At 37.4% G+C, this 17898-nt stretch overlaps 1 protein-coding gene across 1 annotated transcript in view; it reads left to right on the forward strand.

The window, feature by feature from the left end:
• The window catches only part of LOC131756812 (EGF-like and EMI domain-containing protein 1), a 512622-nt gene that overhangs the window by 83249 nt on the left and 411475 nt on the right, over positions 1–17898 (forward strand).

Here is a 17898-nt window from a genome sequence, read left to right on the forward strand (position 1 = left end):
AGGGAAGCCCTGAAACAACTATTTAAAATTTAGAGCAATCCTTTTACTTTAATGTAAAAATTTATATATATATATAAATAAATTCTCAAAATTGGAAATAAAAAAACTGAAAGCTATTTTTTCCAATCTACCCAACTAATAATAACATATTTATATAATAGTTGAAAAACATACATTAACAGGGTGCTTTCCCATATGTTATCTTATTTAAGCCTCACAGCCACTTTTTGAGGGAGTTCATATTATTCCCAAATTAGAACTGAAGTGACAGAAACTCAGAAAGCTTAATTGATGTGCCCAAATCACAGCTTGTTAGTAGCTGGGCCAAGGCTTTAACCTAGATCTTTAACTCCAGTGTTTTATGGTATTGTCTGTCCCACAGTTGCCTGGGGATAAGCAAGGCTTGCCCATGGGCCCCAGGAGCATTTTTTTTTGGACGGCACTATGAACTGTGCTGGGCTAAGAAATGAAGAGGGCAAAGTGGGGTTGGGAAATTGTTTCTCATCTTTCTCTATTCTAGCCCTCATGCAGTTTGCATAATTTGTGTATTTCTTTTTTCTCCCCTTCATCTGTTAGAATTGAGTTCCATTGCTTCTCCTAGAAACAACTTCAAACTCAACTATTCCTTGATACTACTGGTCTAACTACAGTCAGCTCTCAGTATCTGTGGGTTTTGCATCTGCTATACAGAGGGCCAACTGGACCAAGCCATTTTATTTAAGGAACTTGAGTTCCTGTGGATTTTGGTAACCTTGGCAGGGTCCTAGAACCAGTACCCAGTAGAGAGATGACTGGAGTAGCTAAACCTAAATGGTGACAGAGTTCTGGAAGTCAGCAGGTAGGCTGATCTTGTTGGTTAGGGGAGCTTTGAGGAATCCCTCTACATGTATTGTGTAGACTGCTGTTCATCCAGAGGTGCAGAACTAGCTGTGTTGGCCCCCTCCCAGGCAAATACTAGATCTTGGTGGCAATCCACTCCTTCACTATTTCCATCAAGTGAAAGAGCTCCTGCTATGTTTGTTCCAAGCCCATAAGGCCAAGGTTTGGGTTTTTGACCAGGCCTCATACTGCCTTTTACACCTACTGCCTTTTGCTTCCATGTGTATTCTACTATAAACTAACTTTCTTCATCTCTGTTTTATTAAATACATCTCCCTTGACATTCAGAATGCCCAAGGGCATAGTTAAAATCATAATGAGTATGTTTACCATTGAGATAAATGCCCCAAATCAAAGACTTATGAGAAAAGTAAAGTGTGTAGTAAAGAATTTAACCTTATGCAAAAAAGATTTCTGCCTTTTGACCTCAGCTTCTGGGAGGTCATCTCTAAACCCTTGGAATATCATTATCTGATAAGAGCATTTTATTTTCCTGGGGGCCTTGCGTTACTGGATAGTCTGACAATATAACAATAGCCCCCAATATCACTGGATGAGGGCTGGACCTAACCTAGATAGTCTTAGGTTACCATGCAAAAAAGACCAACAACCTGATTTAGGGTAGGGGCTTTGGGTTACTTCCAGAGGGGCTGGAGACTGGAGACTGAAATCTGCCAGGTGGGCAGTCAGTCAATCAATCATGCCTATGTGAGGAGTCTCAGTAAAAACTCTGAGCACAGGACTTGGCTGAGCTTCCTTGATTGGCAACATTCCATGTGTATCATCACACACTGATGTCAGGAAAGTAACACATTCTGTATCCACAAGAAGAGGACAGTGGAAGGTCCACTTTTGATACTTCCTGACTCTACCCTACCCTATGCACTTCTTCCCTTGGCTGATTTTAATACAGTAGCCTTTAGTGATTTCTTTGAGTCCTTCTAACAAATTATTGAATATGAGTGTGGTTTTGTGAACCCTTTGAACTTGAAATTGGTGTCAGATATGGTGTGGTTCTTTTGGGGACTGTTCCCTGTAAATTCTCAGCTGGACTAAACTCTCTCAGAAGGGGGGGGTCACTTCTTTCTTTTCTTCTCCTTCAGGAACAAAGTGCTTTTGGTCTTTGTTCTTCTTAGTGCATGTGGGGCACACGGAAAATTACGTAGTACTCTGTGGCTGCTCAGTTGTGCAGGATGGTATTGGATGAGGGCTTTCCTCATCACTGGTGAAGAACAATAGTGTTTGGACCACCTAAGTGGGTTGGAAATAATGGTCTAACCCATCCATTTATTAAATCAGGTGGCAAACCACAGAAGGCAAGTGCAAAAATAACATTTTTATAATGTTAGTTCTGAACAATGCAGGAGACTGGGGGATGCGGGGGAGTAGAAGAATAAAGTACATGAGACCTGAAGTTTTTAAGAACCTGCCTGCATTTTTACTGAATATTTGTTGAAGTCATTGTAATGGTTTAAAATGGTTTTAAAGACTATCTGCTGGAGAATATTTAACAACTGGAGATTTAGATATATAACTTAAATAAAGGCTGTTTTTTTTTTTCATTCTGACAGAGGAGATGATATGTTTTGTTCTGTTGTGAGTTCTAGTGACCCCTGCTTAGCTTTCATTTATCACAAATAGTCTTCTCCAGGATACTGCGATTGCTGTATTGTTGAGTTGCTTATATTACATTTAACCTTGACGAAGGGTCAAAATAAATCTGTGAATTAAGCAAGACTGCATTACAGCTGGCTGAAGAGCGTGTCAGGAATACCTGAAGAGAAAACAAAACTATTTTTCCCTACAGCCTGTGTACAAGTTGATGTGACTCCTTTTCCATCTACTTGGAGTTTAATAGAGAAATACTATTCTTCATTTGGCCCTAATTTGGGTAAATGTCCATCATGGACAGAGTACTCTCATAGAACAGAGAAAGGACATGGTTGCTGGCCTTATACTCACTCATATATACAAAGGGGGAAATACTCAGTTAAGACATCAGCTGTGATCAACCCCACTTACCCAGAAACAATAACACACAATGAGAAGCTCAAATGCCTTGACTATACAAATGTATAGTTGGCAGTGGGTTAGAGAAGGTGTGAACATCAGGTAACCTCAATGGTAACTTCATTATTAACTTAGAGAATTATGGATAAATGCTGATGTCACCTGTAGAGGAAGCCATGTTGCAAAAGAATGCTGGAAGAAGAGTGAGCAAGATAGAAATTAAAATTGAAAGGAAGCAAACCAAACAAAAGTCTTATACTGGAAGAAATAGGAATTGACTAATATACTAATGTAAGGAATATAAGAGTTAATGTATTAGACATATCTTAAAAAATGTGATTCAAAGTCTTTGTTCTTTTCAAGTTTTTTCCTCATTTAGATAGTCCTACCTTATGATGATGGTACAATTAAAGAGGGAAAAATATGTTTTCTATGAGTGTCACTTAAAAAATGTTTTTTCATGACAAGCAGTGATTAAAATTTTATAAATACATCAGGGCAAATACCATCCTTCAGAGGCTTTTTCATACCAACTAACAGATAAGAAAAGTCAGGTAATAAGAAAATTAAAGCTGAACAACTCTAACAGTTTAATAAACAGGAAATGATAGATGATGTTTTGCATGATTCAAAGTCATTTTTGTACTGAAAAAGAGTGAAGTCTTCAATGAAGTCACTGACATGATAAAGGGTATTCTGCTACTGTGTTGGGAGATGTTACATATTCATTCATTCATTCAAAAAATCATTATGCCAGATACTTAGCTAAATCTTTTGACCACAAGGGTTAAATACTCTCAGGGTTAAGAAATTTTCTTGGTGGTTAAGCGAAATGGTTCAGTGCCTTCTGAAACTTTAAACATAAACTAGTAGTAAATATTTTATTGTCTTCTTAAACATTTTGAAATCCTTCTAAAATGTATGTGACCTTAAGGTAACCATATTTTTCAGAGAATAGGAACAGTCTTCCACTATTCTAGATCAACTGAATTTTACTATAGTGAAATGGTAAAGATTACGTTCAAGAAAAATAATAGCACAACAACAACAAAACAACCTTTCAAAAATCAGTAAAGGTGGTCCCCATCATACCCAAATGTCCACTGTTACTATACTCAGAAATTTCCCCCTTTGTTTGAAAAGGTATTGTCTGACTTCCTTACTCTGTTGTGTAGAAATACAGTATATACTATTCTGGCCCTCAGTCCTAGAAGAAGTAATCAAGGTGGATAGAAAACAGACTTTCAGGAGATTTCTTTGTGACTTTAAACTATATTATGATCCTTCTGACTTCAGTTTATCTCTGTTGTGAAATGTTGCCTGTGGGAACCAGCTGGGGATCAGATCAATAGGTGAGACTCAATATTGTGATTCTAAACAGCTTTTAATGTTAAAGACAGTTTTTCTGATATTTGATTATTAAAAGAGAATGTATGTGTACTATTTATTGAATTATACAAATATTTTTGCTAAGCAAAAAGAAAATGCATGAAATCCAATTTCAGAGGCTTAATTAAAGTGGCTACTTCAGTTTATTTAGTTATTTTTGGGTATGACATTGAATCCTACTTAATATTTTTAACACTTTTTTTTTGTTTGTTTTTTAGCAAAAAAGGAAGATCTTTCTTCCCAGGGGAGGTAGTACGTTTCCTCTCATTGAAGGTGTACACTTAGATTATGAATGACCATGTGGTAGGATTGGCATAAAGAATATTGCAAAGTTAGAGAAAAAATGACCTTTAAGTCCATTTCAAAGTCCAAGATTCTGTGATCTCTACATGGTGATTTTGAGGCCAGAACTGAATCTTAGCCGTTTTATATCTGGACCCCAGCAAGGGGCCTGAAACAAATTGAGCTTGAAATGTGCCTGTTGAATGAGTGAATTAATAAGATTAGTAAGAATTTTATTTAGCTTGTTTTGTAGATTTAAGTTTTGAGGCTGCAAAGTGAGGCTTAGAAGGTGGTTTCTTTTTCTTTGAGTGACTATGTCAACCTTTGGGTCCTTGTCTTAGGATGAACAGTCTTGCAAGGCTGTGGCAGTCTGATCAGCCCTGCTGAGCTTTTCCTGGGGTAGTCTTAGCTTAGTCTCATATTATACCATGACCCAATCAATAAAGTTATCTTTTGAGAAATAAACTTTTTATTCAAATAAAACATTCCTATCAACCAGTCACTAACACTGGCATATATTTTTAAAGATGTAAAAACTCTGGAGCAAAATTGAAAGAAATATAAATATCTAGCTTTGAATTAAATGCTATTATTAAATTTCAGAAGTAACTAATCACTACCTAATTCCACTCCCGTATCCTCCCAGGGATTAAGTAACCAATTCATTCCACAATTTTTTTGGAGTTAACAATCTTCCCAGCTGCATTCATGGCTTCACAGTGCTTTGGGGCTACAGAGCAACTTGGGCATCAAAGCTTTTATTTCAGTCTTTGATCCTTCTCTTCAGGTTAGACCTTTTTCTGCCTGCTTGCAATTTCTCAAAGAGAAGGCATTAATAATTTGCCATTGGAAGACTTCCAGTTTCATTCTCTTGTTTCTTCGTCTAACAACTTTTTTTTTCTTTCCGCACAAGGAGAATGTCTTTTGTGACACTATGTGCTTGGCTTCAGTAACTTGGAGGAGGATTACAGAAGCATTCCTATGGCTGTCTGTAGTATGATTCCCTGTGTTAGCATTCTCACTCCACTTGCCCTGTTTCTCTGGCCTAATTCCTAACCTTGTAGCCAGCCTTGTAGCTTGTAGCCTTGTAGCCAGTTGTGAAGTTACTATGCATTGAATTAAGATTCCATTTTAACAACTCTTGAAGGATTACTGCTGTTGTAATGGACAGTTTTAAGCTCAAATCTTCGAAAAAAACAAATCTGATCTCCCTTTTACCTGTAAACATTTAAGTTGAATAGCACTAAGTTTTAAAATGTAGATCTAGTGGATTGCTAAGTGATAATTCTGGACGATTCCTTTCCCATTGTAGGAACTCAATATATATTTATTATTGAATGAATGAAAGTGAGAATCTCAGATGCTTGCCATATTTCTCTTTACCGATTTTAGAGTGAGACTGTTGGGCTAAAAGAAGAGAATATGCATTTAAGGTTTATGCTTCTTTTGTATTTCTCTAGAGGTGATCTTGGTACTTAGATGAAATTGTAATGGACATTTGAAAAAGAAATCTTTTTCCACATTGGCTTATTTCAAACTGAAACTAGTTGGATGCAAATCTGCCTATCTAATCGTCTTAGTATAAATTTGCCTTTGATGTTGTGGTTTCATAGTCTAGATGTGCCTCTTTTTCATTATGTCTTCTGGCACACTGGTATTTGGGGAGACATTTTCATTTCCTGTGCTGGCTTGATTAGGGGTGGGTGGGGGAGGGGGGGTGAAGGGATTGGTTTACCAGATGCCCCTGCTTGATGGTTGCTCACAAATGCCTACATTGATTGTGCATTGAATGTGCATGTCTATATCCGAAGGCATAAACCTTTGGAAAGCATCTCTGCCCAGGCCACCCTAGTGGCATTCTTTATCTTCAGTTTTCTGCCTCTTTAGGGGGCCTCTCTTCAAAGAGGCATAAGTACAAAACATTCACTGTCAGCAATTTAAATTCATACCACATTTTTGTAATTAAAGTATTTTTAAAATTTTCTATTTATTGTTTTATTTGATGACAATTTTCAGGTTAAAATGTGGATGCTGAAGACAGATTATAATTATTTAGATTCTACTAAGATACCAGTTTAAAATAGCAGAATTCTTCTAGCCTTGCTATATGCTTTATCATAGAATGTGACTTTTCCAGTACTGCAAATATACCTTTATATTTGAGAACAAGAAGGAAACAGACATATTTTGAAGTTAAAACATTTGAAATGAAAAGGATGAAACTAAGAGAGATTTATTTGAAAAAGTCAAAAATATGAGGCGGGAAATTCGGCCAATTTTGTTTGTAGTTCTTCAAAGGTATTTTTCAGGCTGGTCGCAGTTGCGAGAGGATTGATTAATCACGCTGAGTGTCTTTATATTCCTTTATTGAAATGGATGGGTGCTAGGCATAAACACAAGATAGGATATAAAGGGCCAGTCCACTACTATAATTAATTTTAATTGAAACCTCTGGGTGACCTCCAATTTCACATGTAAAACTGAAGTGTATTTGGTGTTTACTATGTGCCATACAATAGTATAAGGATTTTAGAAGAGAGTAGTTTGCGTTTTTCTCCTAATCAAAATGGAAGAGACAGACTGAAATATTAGTGCATTTATTCCCCATGGCAGCTCTATGCAAGAAGCATTTTATTATTTCTGTTTCAGAGATGAGAAGATGGAGGCAAAGAGTAATTAAATAAATGGCTTGAGATCAGTGTACGTGTAGGTGATGGGACTCAAGCGAAGAACCCATGATCTGAATGTTATTCTGCCTCTTAGTCTTAGACTTAATGATCCTATGAATTCGTGTTTGTGGTTGACAGCACTGTTTCTGGTCCCACAAAGCTCTTGTCATCTGTCTTGTTAGAGAACCCATAGTTTAACTGGACAATGCAAATTTTCTTGCCTCTGGGTTTTAAAATGACTCCTGGCCAACAGGAATATCTTCTTAGATTTGAAAAGATGTTTTAGGTTTTTATCACATTATAAATCATAGTTAGTGCCATTTGTCAGAAATATTACTCAGAAGTGCACTTGCTACCGATTCACATGCTTTATAGAGCCTATTTAAAATCGAGGATCTTCTGTCGCTTTTAACTCTTTCTAAAAAGAAAACGGCAAAATGGTGATTGAAAAATCATCAGCTGGCTAAGTTCCGATGGTGATGTAGTCCATCTTGAGGAAGCACTCACAAGTTTCTGAAATTTCTGCAGCTGTTCATTCAAAGATTCAGGGAGATAGACAGTGCACAAAATAGCAAACAAAGGCACTGCAGCCTGCAGGAGAATTGGGATTTCATTGTGTGTGTCAAAAGTAAATGAATTCAAGAATAACCACTTGAAAAGGAATTCTCCTTTAATGTCTTTGGTGCAAAAATGTGCTCAGATTGTACTGGCTCTGAAGAGTGACTCAAAGAGGTAAATTACTTTCTAGCTACTAGCTTTCAATTGCTACAGGCTCAAAGTGCTAGCTAACCTTGTAAAAGTGGAGCAGAGAAAAGAGTAGTTTGCACCCTAATCAAAATGGAAGAGACAGACCGAGTGAGATCCCATAGTGGCACCAAGATTTCTGATGGCAGAAGTTTATAAATAGGCATAAACAGACCATTGCAAGCCTCAACAAGAACCACTTAAATGTCCTGTATACATTTTTCAAGCAATTTTTCTTTGGATTAAGAGGTCTAGGAAATGGTTTTGATGTGTGAAAACTGATGTTTATAGAGAGTAAACTGTTTTCTTTGAAGGCTTTTCAAGTATGTATTCAGCAGCTGTGTAATTATGTAAATTTGCCTGGGATAGTTAGAGCAGTTAGAAACCAGTACTAATGAAATGATGGGTCACGGGTTCAACCATGGTCTGGGCCAGTGCGTTTTAGCCAGAGAGAAGCCTTTAGCATAGCCCAGGAAGCATCTCTGAGGCTACCCTGTGATCTGTTGGACTCCTTTGGCCACAAGAGGATTGAGGACATAAAAATCAAACCCCTTTGCCAGGAAACCTACCCCCAAACTGCATGGCGGTTGCATCCTTTGTATCTCAGTGGGTAGACTGAATAAAATATACGATCTGGAAGAGAGCTGTGCTGTGAATCTGAACACAGTAGAATGCACATGGCATAAACAATGCAGGACATCTTTATAATGTGATTTCATTGCATGAGTTTAGGAAATCTGTGACTTCACTCACAAAACCACTCCAAAGGATTGCACACTTCTTGAATTGCTTCTACCTTGTCCCCATCTGTAAAATGGAGCTACTAATGCCAGTTTCAGGGTTGTTGAAGAATTAAATAAGGTAATGTGTGGGTAGCACCCATTTCAATGCCTGGCAGATACTAAGTATCCAATAAATGGTGCCTATTATTATTATTTTCAGGAATCTCCAACAAATACCAGTATTGACTAGATATCACAAACAGTACTTTGAAGCATTGATATGAATCAATTAAAACAATAATCACCATTTATATACAGAACATCAATACCTGGATTTTATGGATCTCAGGAATTTGATATGGCTTACTGTATTGTAGCAGATAGCACAGGCTTTAGTGAAGAATTCTCTCACCTTTACTGTAATCTGATTCATACCAGATGTTGAGGAGTCAAGAAATAGGTGCATATAACATGCAATGCTTGTATGAAAATGTGTTAGAAAGTTAGGAAGCATTCAGAGATGAACTCCAGTAAGTACAAAAATGCATTTCAGGAACCTACTAGAAGCCGTTGGGCAGATTGACTGAAAGAGAGGGCAACAGCAATGTAGAGTAGATAGATCACCAAGGTGATACATCTTGTGCACAATGTTATTTTGTTTGTTTGTTTGTTTGTTTTGTGGGGGAGGTGATGGATGATTAGAGCAGTCCATTCAAAAGAGCATGTACATAATAGTAGGGGACTTTTAACACCCCACTTTCACCAATGGACAGATCATCCCAAATGAAAATATATAAGGAAATGCTAGCTTTAGCAGACACATAGACTAGATAGACTTAATTGATATTTATAGGACATTGAATCTAAAAACGACAGAATACATTTTTTTCTCACATGCTCATGGAATATTCTCCAGGATAGATCATATCTTGGGTCACAAATCAAGCCTTGGTAAATTTAAGAAAACTGAAATCATATCAAGTATCTTTTCTGACCACAATGCTATGAGAGTAGATTTCATTTACAGGAAAAAAAACTGTAAAAAATACAAACACAAAGAGGCTAAACAATATGCTACTAAATAACCCAGAGATCACTGAAGAAATCAAAGCAGAAATCAAGAAATACCTAGAAACAAATGACAATAAAAGCACGACAACCCAAAACCTATGGGATGCAGCAAAAGCAGTTCTAAGAAGTTTATAGCAATACAACCCTACCTCAAGAAACAAGAAAAATCACAGATAAACAACCTAACCTGGCACCTACAACAATTAGAGAAAGAAAAACAAAACCAAAGTTAGCAGAAGGAAAGAAACCATAAATATCAGATCAGAAATAAATGAAAAAGAAATGAAGGACACAGTAGCAAAGATCAATAAAAGTAAAAGCTAGTTCTTTGAGAAGATAAAATTGATAAACCATTAGCCAGATTCATCAAGAAAAAAAAGGAGCAGACTCAAATCAACAGAATTAGAAATGGAAAAGGGAAGTAACAATTGACACTGCAGAAATACAAAGGATCATGAGAGACTATTACAAGCAACTATATGCCAATAAAATGGACAACCTGGAAGAAATAGACAAATTCTTAGAAAAGCACAACCTCTGAGACTGATCCAGGAAGAAATAGAAAATATGAACAGACCAATCACAAGCACTGAAATTGAAACTGTGATTAAAAATCTTCCAACAAACAAAAGCCCAGGACCAGATGACTTCACAGGTGAATTCTATCAAACAGAGAAGAGCTAACACCTATCCTTCTCAAACTCTTCCAAAATATAGCAGAGGGATGAATACTCTCAAACTCATTCTATGAGGCCAGCATCACCCTGATAACAAAATCAGACAAAGGTGTCACAAAAATATAAAATTACAGACCAATATCTCTGATGAACATAGAAGCAAAAATCCTCAACAAAATACTAGCAAACAGAATCCAACAGCACATTAAAAGGATCATACACCATGATCAAGTGGGGTTTATCCCAGGAATGCAAGGATTCTTCAATATATGCAAATCAATCAATGTGATAACTCCATCTTAACAAACTGAAGAATAAAAACCATATGATAATCTCAATAGATGCAGAAAAAGCTTTTGACAAAATTCAAAACCCATTTATGGTATAAACCCTCCAGGAAGTGGGCTTAGAGGGAATCTACCTCAACATAATAAAGGCCATGTATGACAAACCCACAGCCAACAGCGCTCTCAATGGTGAAAACCTGAAACCATTTCCTCTAAGATCAGGAAAAAGACAAGGTTGTCCACTCTCACTGCTATTACTCAACATAGTTTTGGAAGTTTTAGCCACAGAAGTCATAGAAGAAGAAGAAATAAAAGGAATCCAAATCAGAAAAGAAGAAGTAAAACTGTCACTGTTTGCATTTGACATGATACTATACATAGAGAATCCTAAAGATGCTACCAGAAAACTGATAGAGCTAATCAATGAATTTGGTAAAGTAGCAGGATACAAAATTGATGCACAGAAATCTCTTGCATTCCTATACTCTAGCAACAAAAAATCTGAAAAAGAAATTAAGGAAACAATCCCATTTACCACTTCAACAAAAAGAATAAAATACCTAGGAATAAACTTTCCTAAGGAGACAAAAGACCTGTATGCAGAAAACTTTAAGACACTGATGAAGGAAGTTAAAGATGATACAAACAGATGGAGAGATATACCATGTTCTTGGATTGGAAGAATCAACATTATGAAAATGACTATATTATCCAAAGCAATCTACAGATTCAATGAAATCCCTGTCAAACTACCAATGCATTTTTCACAGAACTAGAATATAAAATTTCACAATTTGTATGGAAACACAAAAGACCCCAAATAGCCAATGCAATCTTGAGAAAGAAAAACGGAGCTGGAGAAATCAGGCTCCCTGACTTCAGACTATACTACAAAGTTACAATAATCAAGAAAGTATGGTACTGGCACAAAAACAGAAATATAGATCAATGGAACAGGATAGAAAGCCCAGAGATAAACCCACGCACATGTGGTCACCTTACCTTTGACAAAGGAGACAAGAATGTACAATGGAGAAAAGATGGCGTGTTCAATAAGTGGTGCTGGGAAAACTGGCAGCTACATGTAAAAGAATGAAATTAGGACACTTCCTAACACCATTCACAAAAATAAACTCAAAATGGATTAAAGATGTAAATGTAAGGGCAGACACTATAAAACTCTTAGAGGAAAACATAGGCGAAACACTCCATGACATAAATCACAGCAAGATCCTTTTTGACCCACATTCTAGAGAAAAGGAAAGAAAAACAAAAATAAACAAATGGGACCTCATATAACTTCAAAGCTTTTACACAGCGAAGGAAACCACAAACAAGGTGAAAAGACAACCCTCAGAATGGGAGAAAATCTTTGCAAATGAAGCAACTGACAAAGGATTAATCTCCAAAATATATAAGCAGCTCATGCAGCTCAATATATAAAAAAAAAAAAACTAACCCAATCCAAAATTGGGCAGAAGACCTAAATAGACATTTCTCCAAAAAAGACATACACATTGCCAACAAACATATGAAAGGATGCTCAACATCACTAATCATTAGAGAAATGCAAATGAAAGCCAAAATGAGGTATCACCTCACACTGATAAGAATGGCCATCATCAAAAAATCTACATACAATAAATGCTGGAGAGGGTGTGGAGAAAAGGGAACTCTCCTGCACTGTTGGTGGGAATGTAAATTGATACAGCCACTATGGAGAACAGTATGGAGCTTCCTAAAAAAGCTAAAAATAGAACTACCATATGACCCAGCAATCTCACTACTGGGCATATACCCTGAGAAAACCATAATTCAAAAAGAGACATGTACCACAATGTTCACAGCAGCACTGTTTATAATAGCCAGGATATGGAAGCAACCTACGTGTCCATCAACAGATGAATGGATAAAGAAGATGTGGTACATATATACAATGGAATATTACTCGGCCATAAAAAGAAACGAAATTGAGTTATTTGTAGTGAGGTGGATGGACCTAGAGTCTGTCATAGAGAGTGAAGTAAGTCAGAAAGAGAAAAAAAAATACTGTATGCTAACACATATATATGAAATCTAAAAAAAAAATAATAATGATTCCAATGAACCTAGGGGCAGGACAGGAATAAAGACAAAGAGGTAGAGAATGGACTTGAGGACACAGGGAGGGGGAAGGGTAAGCTGTGACGAAGTGAGAGAGTGGCATGGACATATATACACTACCAAATGTAAAATAGCTAGTGGGAAGCAGCTGCTTCCCAGGGAGATCAGCTCGGTGCTTTGTGACCACCTAGAGGGGTGGGATAGGGAGGGTGGGAGGGAGACGCAAGAGGGAGGGAATATGGGGATATATGTATACACATAGCTGATTCATTTTGTTATACAGCACAAACTAACACAACGTTGTAAAGCAATTATACTCCAATAAAGATGTTTAAAAAAAAAAAAAAAAAAGAGCATGTGTTTAGAAGTTCTAAGCCCGAGTTCTGTTTCTGCTATAAAATCTTTGTGTTTTCCTTGGGAAAGTGACTTGATTTCCCAGGCATGATCATCCTCCTTCATACAAGGAAGAAATTAAGCTTGATTTCTAAGTTTTCTTTCTGTTCTCACATTCTGCGGAGTCTATGGATCTGAGAAAGGCAGGCAATAGTGCAGGCAATTTGCTGTGTCCAAATCAGCAACCTTCATGCTCCTCTCATCTTGTTGAGACCCCACCTTAAGTAAACCTAAGTCATTGACGCACTAGTGATCACAATGATAAACATTTGTGTTTTCAAATTGCAAAACCAGGGGTGAGGAAGTAGCTGCTTAACACTGCTGAGAACATCTGAAGCTTTGGGGTTGAATAGGATTTAGTATTTATTTGGTTCACTAGGGGAAAAAAATAAAAGGTAGCTTTGTTGATTTGCTGGAAAGAACTGAGAATGACAGAAACCAAGGAAGGTGGAGGAAGAGAGGGAAGAAGGAAATCAGTAGATAGTGGCCCCAAAGGAGGAATAGGAGTAGGTAGCAGAAGTGTGGGAAGGAAGCAGAGCTGGTCAGGAAAGGGTAGAATTGGGTGCTCTTTCCTTCCTGCTTCCTCTCCCAATAGCAGATGTTAATACCACTTACAGTATTGTTTCCCTCTGAGTCCACATTTATCTTCAGAATCCTTCTGAACACAGAATTCCACAAAGTTACTATCAACAGGATGAGCACATTAAAAAGAAATTGCATTTTGGGATTAGGGAATGAGTGCAAGTTTATAAGCTGTAAGCTTTTCAGGCCTTAGTCCCAATTTCTCTATGGAATTCACTCCAATTTCATCAACTCACTTTTATTTTTCTGCCCTCTCAAATCCTATAGCATTTCCTGTCTGTCAGTTATTTGGCACTTCACCCCTTCTGTAGTCTGTAGTCTATTTGTGGTCTGAATCTTGTCCTTCCAACTGGATATAAACTCTTTAAGCCTGAGATCATGTCTGCCATGTCTTTGCTCTCCTCACAGTATATACTTGACACTTTAAAGTTCATGGTTTATTTGTGACTGTATCTTTGGTGAAGAAAATGATGTAACTAACTTTAGTAAAGTTTTTATAAACAGTTGAAGTAAAAGTTTTAGCACCAAAATGAAATGATCTAGAATGTGTATTTCATTAACTATTCTGAACAATGGGCATGTCATTACAGAATGCTGAGAACAGACTAACCAACAGAGACATATGCTCATTTGTTGAATGTTAAGACATCTACAAGTTTCCAGAAGAGGCACATTTGAGTGCCGGCTATGATTCCAGTTAGTGGCATAGAAGTCTTGATCTCAGCCTGCCTGGAATCCCAGTAAAGGTATACTCTGATTTCCTTCTGCACTGCTGGAATTTTCCAGTTGCTGAATTTGATGGAGAAAACTATCCCCACAATATTATGGTATGAGCTTTTTAAATGACAGAGGGTCTTCTTCCTCATTAGTGCAGATGAGACACTAATAACTGATTTATTGAACTCTTAATATTTTCCAGGCATTGTTTAAAACACTTTCCATGTAAACTGCATATTCGATCTTTGCCACAGAGGAGCGATGTGGTTAAAACCGTGTCCTGAAATTAGACTGTATGAGTTTTTAGTGAGTTCTGCAGATTTCCAGTTGGTGACTTGGGAAGAGTTATTTATACTCTTGACCTTAGTGTCTTCATCCATAACATGGAAAAAGAGAAACAGTTCTTACCTGACAGGATTACTGAATGAGTAAATGCAAGAACCTATATAAATTACTTGATACTGTTCCTGATATGTAGCAAGTGCCCAATAAATGCCACCATCATCGTCATCTCATTGCCATCATCACTGATTTGGCAGAAGGGTAGCTACAATGTCTGGCAGCCAGCCACATTCTTTGTTTGCCTTTTTGTGAAAGGGACAAGTCTGTCGTAGAGTCACCTGATTGGCCTTTTTGTAGACCCGATTGTCTTCATAGGACAACCAACTGCATGTGCATCTATACCTACAAGTACATATTGCATAGAGTGAATTATTAATGACCCAATGATGATCCTGAGTAGTGAAGGTATTACCTAATGTTCACTCTGTGTCTTATATGTAAGAAGACAATTCATGGTATATTTTAGAAGTATTTCTATTAAAATTATATTTAAGGTATGAACGTTTAGACTTACCTATTTAGAAGTCTTTTTTTTTTTTGGACCTAGAATGGTTCATTCTCAAAGAATTCCAAGTAACACCCATTTTACTTTCCATCTTAATGTACTACCATTTTACATTCAAATATAGTATAGATTATCAGTTAGATCACAAAAAAATACCCAGGAAGGCAGGGGGGCATGATTTAATCCCACAGCTACTTGTGACTGAGTAAGAAGTACTGTGATAATCCTTTGGTAGGGGTGGGGAGGTGGAGGATAGGTTGGGGGGTGGGATGGAGCCGTCAGCCCCAGATACGCCCTGCTGGGGAGGGAGATTCAGTTTCGCAGAGTGCCTGTCTTCATGCTTATCACCTGTGTAACCTTAAGGAGGTGACTTAACCTTTCTCAGCCTGTTTTGTCTCGTATACAATGGGGACTGTAAATTCCACCTTGTAAGATTAAAATGAGAATTATGCTGTATGCAAAACACCTGATACATGAAAGGTTGCATACTCAACAAATATTTCCTGAGCACCAGCTAAATATCATGTGCTGCCATTCAAAAATGGTGCTATTCTTATGATTTAGAGTGAACGTGCTGTGCACCATGTTGTTAAAACACAACCCTCCCACTGCCAAGAAAGGAAATTTAAAAGACTGTCCATATTTTGAAATGTGTGCAGTGGAAGAGAGGTGTGTCTCCTTAAAATGCCTATACTCGTATGTATCTAAGTTTTGGTAAATAGGTATAGAAATAGCCAAAATTACTGAGATGCATGGACTTTAAAGCCTCAGCTTTGAAAAACTGTTAGTATGGAGGGAGAAGTTTCAGGACTGGTGACACAAATCACCCTGACATGAAGGAACCAATATGAACACAGGACTCCTTCCAATATGGGGATTCGGAAGATCACCAGCAGGTGATAAGTGACCAAATGTCAATAGGTGAATAGGGCTCAGAGCAGATTCCGGGCTCAAGTATTTTCCCTGCACTTGTCCTCCTTAATGAAGTGAGGCTGTCATTCCACAATGAACTCTGATAGTTTCTCTGGGAGGCCTTCCCTGGCCTTCCTATCTAAAATTTCACCTCCCACTCCTGCTAACTTCCTGTCTCCTGCTCAACTTCATTTTTCTCGTCAGCATTTAACACTAATATACTGTATACCTTGTTTATTGACCGTTTAACCCACCAGATGGAAACTTCTTTAAGGATAGAATTTTTGTCTGTTGTGTTCACTGTTCACACCCTAGTGCCTAGAATACTACCTTGCACATAGGAAGCACTCAGTGGATCTTTGTTGATTGAGTGAGCCTCATTATGGTTTATATTTGAATAATTTTTAATGATTGTGGGTGTATGGTCCACTTAAGTAGTGTTGATTGTCCATCACCTAGTATTGATTTGGTTATTTTCAGTTAGTCTGTTCTTACAAAGCTCTTTTGGGAATTACTAAGGAGAAATATGTTAACTGATGGATCAAAACCTGATATTCATAGTTAAGGGCCCTGAGTCCAGAGTAGGGAGAACAGACAAAGGCCCTTCCCATGGAATGGCATCTAAAGAAAACATCACTATCCATGTACCTTGATGATATATACACAGTAACAAACCATATACATTTCAGAGGGTGAAGAAGTATGAAAATCAACTTGTAAAGTCATAGAATATCCCCAAATAGGTAAGAGAATGATCATTAGATATAAAGTTTATCATCAAGTATTTTAAGACTGGTGACATTATGTTTATGCCACTAAATCCTTAGGACTCACAATACCTATGATGGCAGAAGAAGGGACTGATGCAGATCAAACTGACGACCATGAGTTTCTCTCTGTCACTTTCTTATATGACATTAAATTATTTTCAATTGTGCTGAAAGTACTTTGAATAATATTGCCGATATTTCCTAGGAAAGATACTTCTTTCTTTCCTAATATGTGGTTAAGAGAAAAAAGGGAAATATTTTTATATCAAGGGACATATGCCCTTTGATTTTGAGAATTTTTTTAATGTAAAAATTCAGTAAACAGCCACTGTGGTAGGCAGAGTAATGGCTCCCCAAAAATGGTGACTTCCTAATCTCTAGGACCTGTGAATATGTTACTTTAAGTGGTAAAGGGGACTGTGCAAATGTAATTAAAGTTAAGGACTTTAATTAAGAGATGGGGAGATTATCCTGGACTACCTAGGTGGGTGTGATCTAATCACAAGAATCTTTACAAGTGGAGAACTTTTCCCAGCTGTGGTCAGAGGAAACAATATGAAGACGCTGTGCTGCTGGCTTTGAAAATGGAGGGAAGGGGCCAAGGAATCCAGGTGGTCTCTAGAAGCTGGAGAAAGCAAAGGAACACATTTTCCTCTAGAGCCCCCAGAAGGAGCCCCACCCTGCGGACAACATCACTCCAGCCCAGTGAGACCCATGTAGGATATCTGACCTACAGAACTATAAGATCATAAATTTGTACTGTTTTAAGCCACTGTTTGTGGTGATTTGTTATAGCAGTAATAGCAAATTAATGCATTCAACTGATTGTTGACTAAACCACACT

This window comes from Kogia breviceps, chromosome 5, assembly GCF_026419965.1.
Source record: "Kogia breviceps isolate mKogBre1 chromosome 5, mKogBre1 haplotype 1, whole genome shotgun sequence".
In the NCBI taxonomy this organism is placed as follows: Eukaryota; Metazoa; Chordata; class Mammalia; order Artiodactyla; family Physeteridae; genus Kogia; species Kogia breviceps.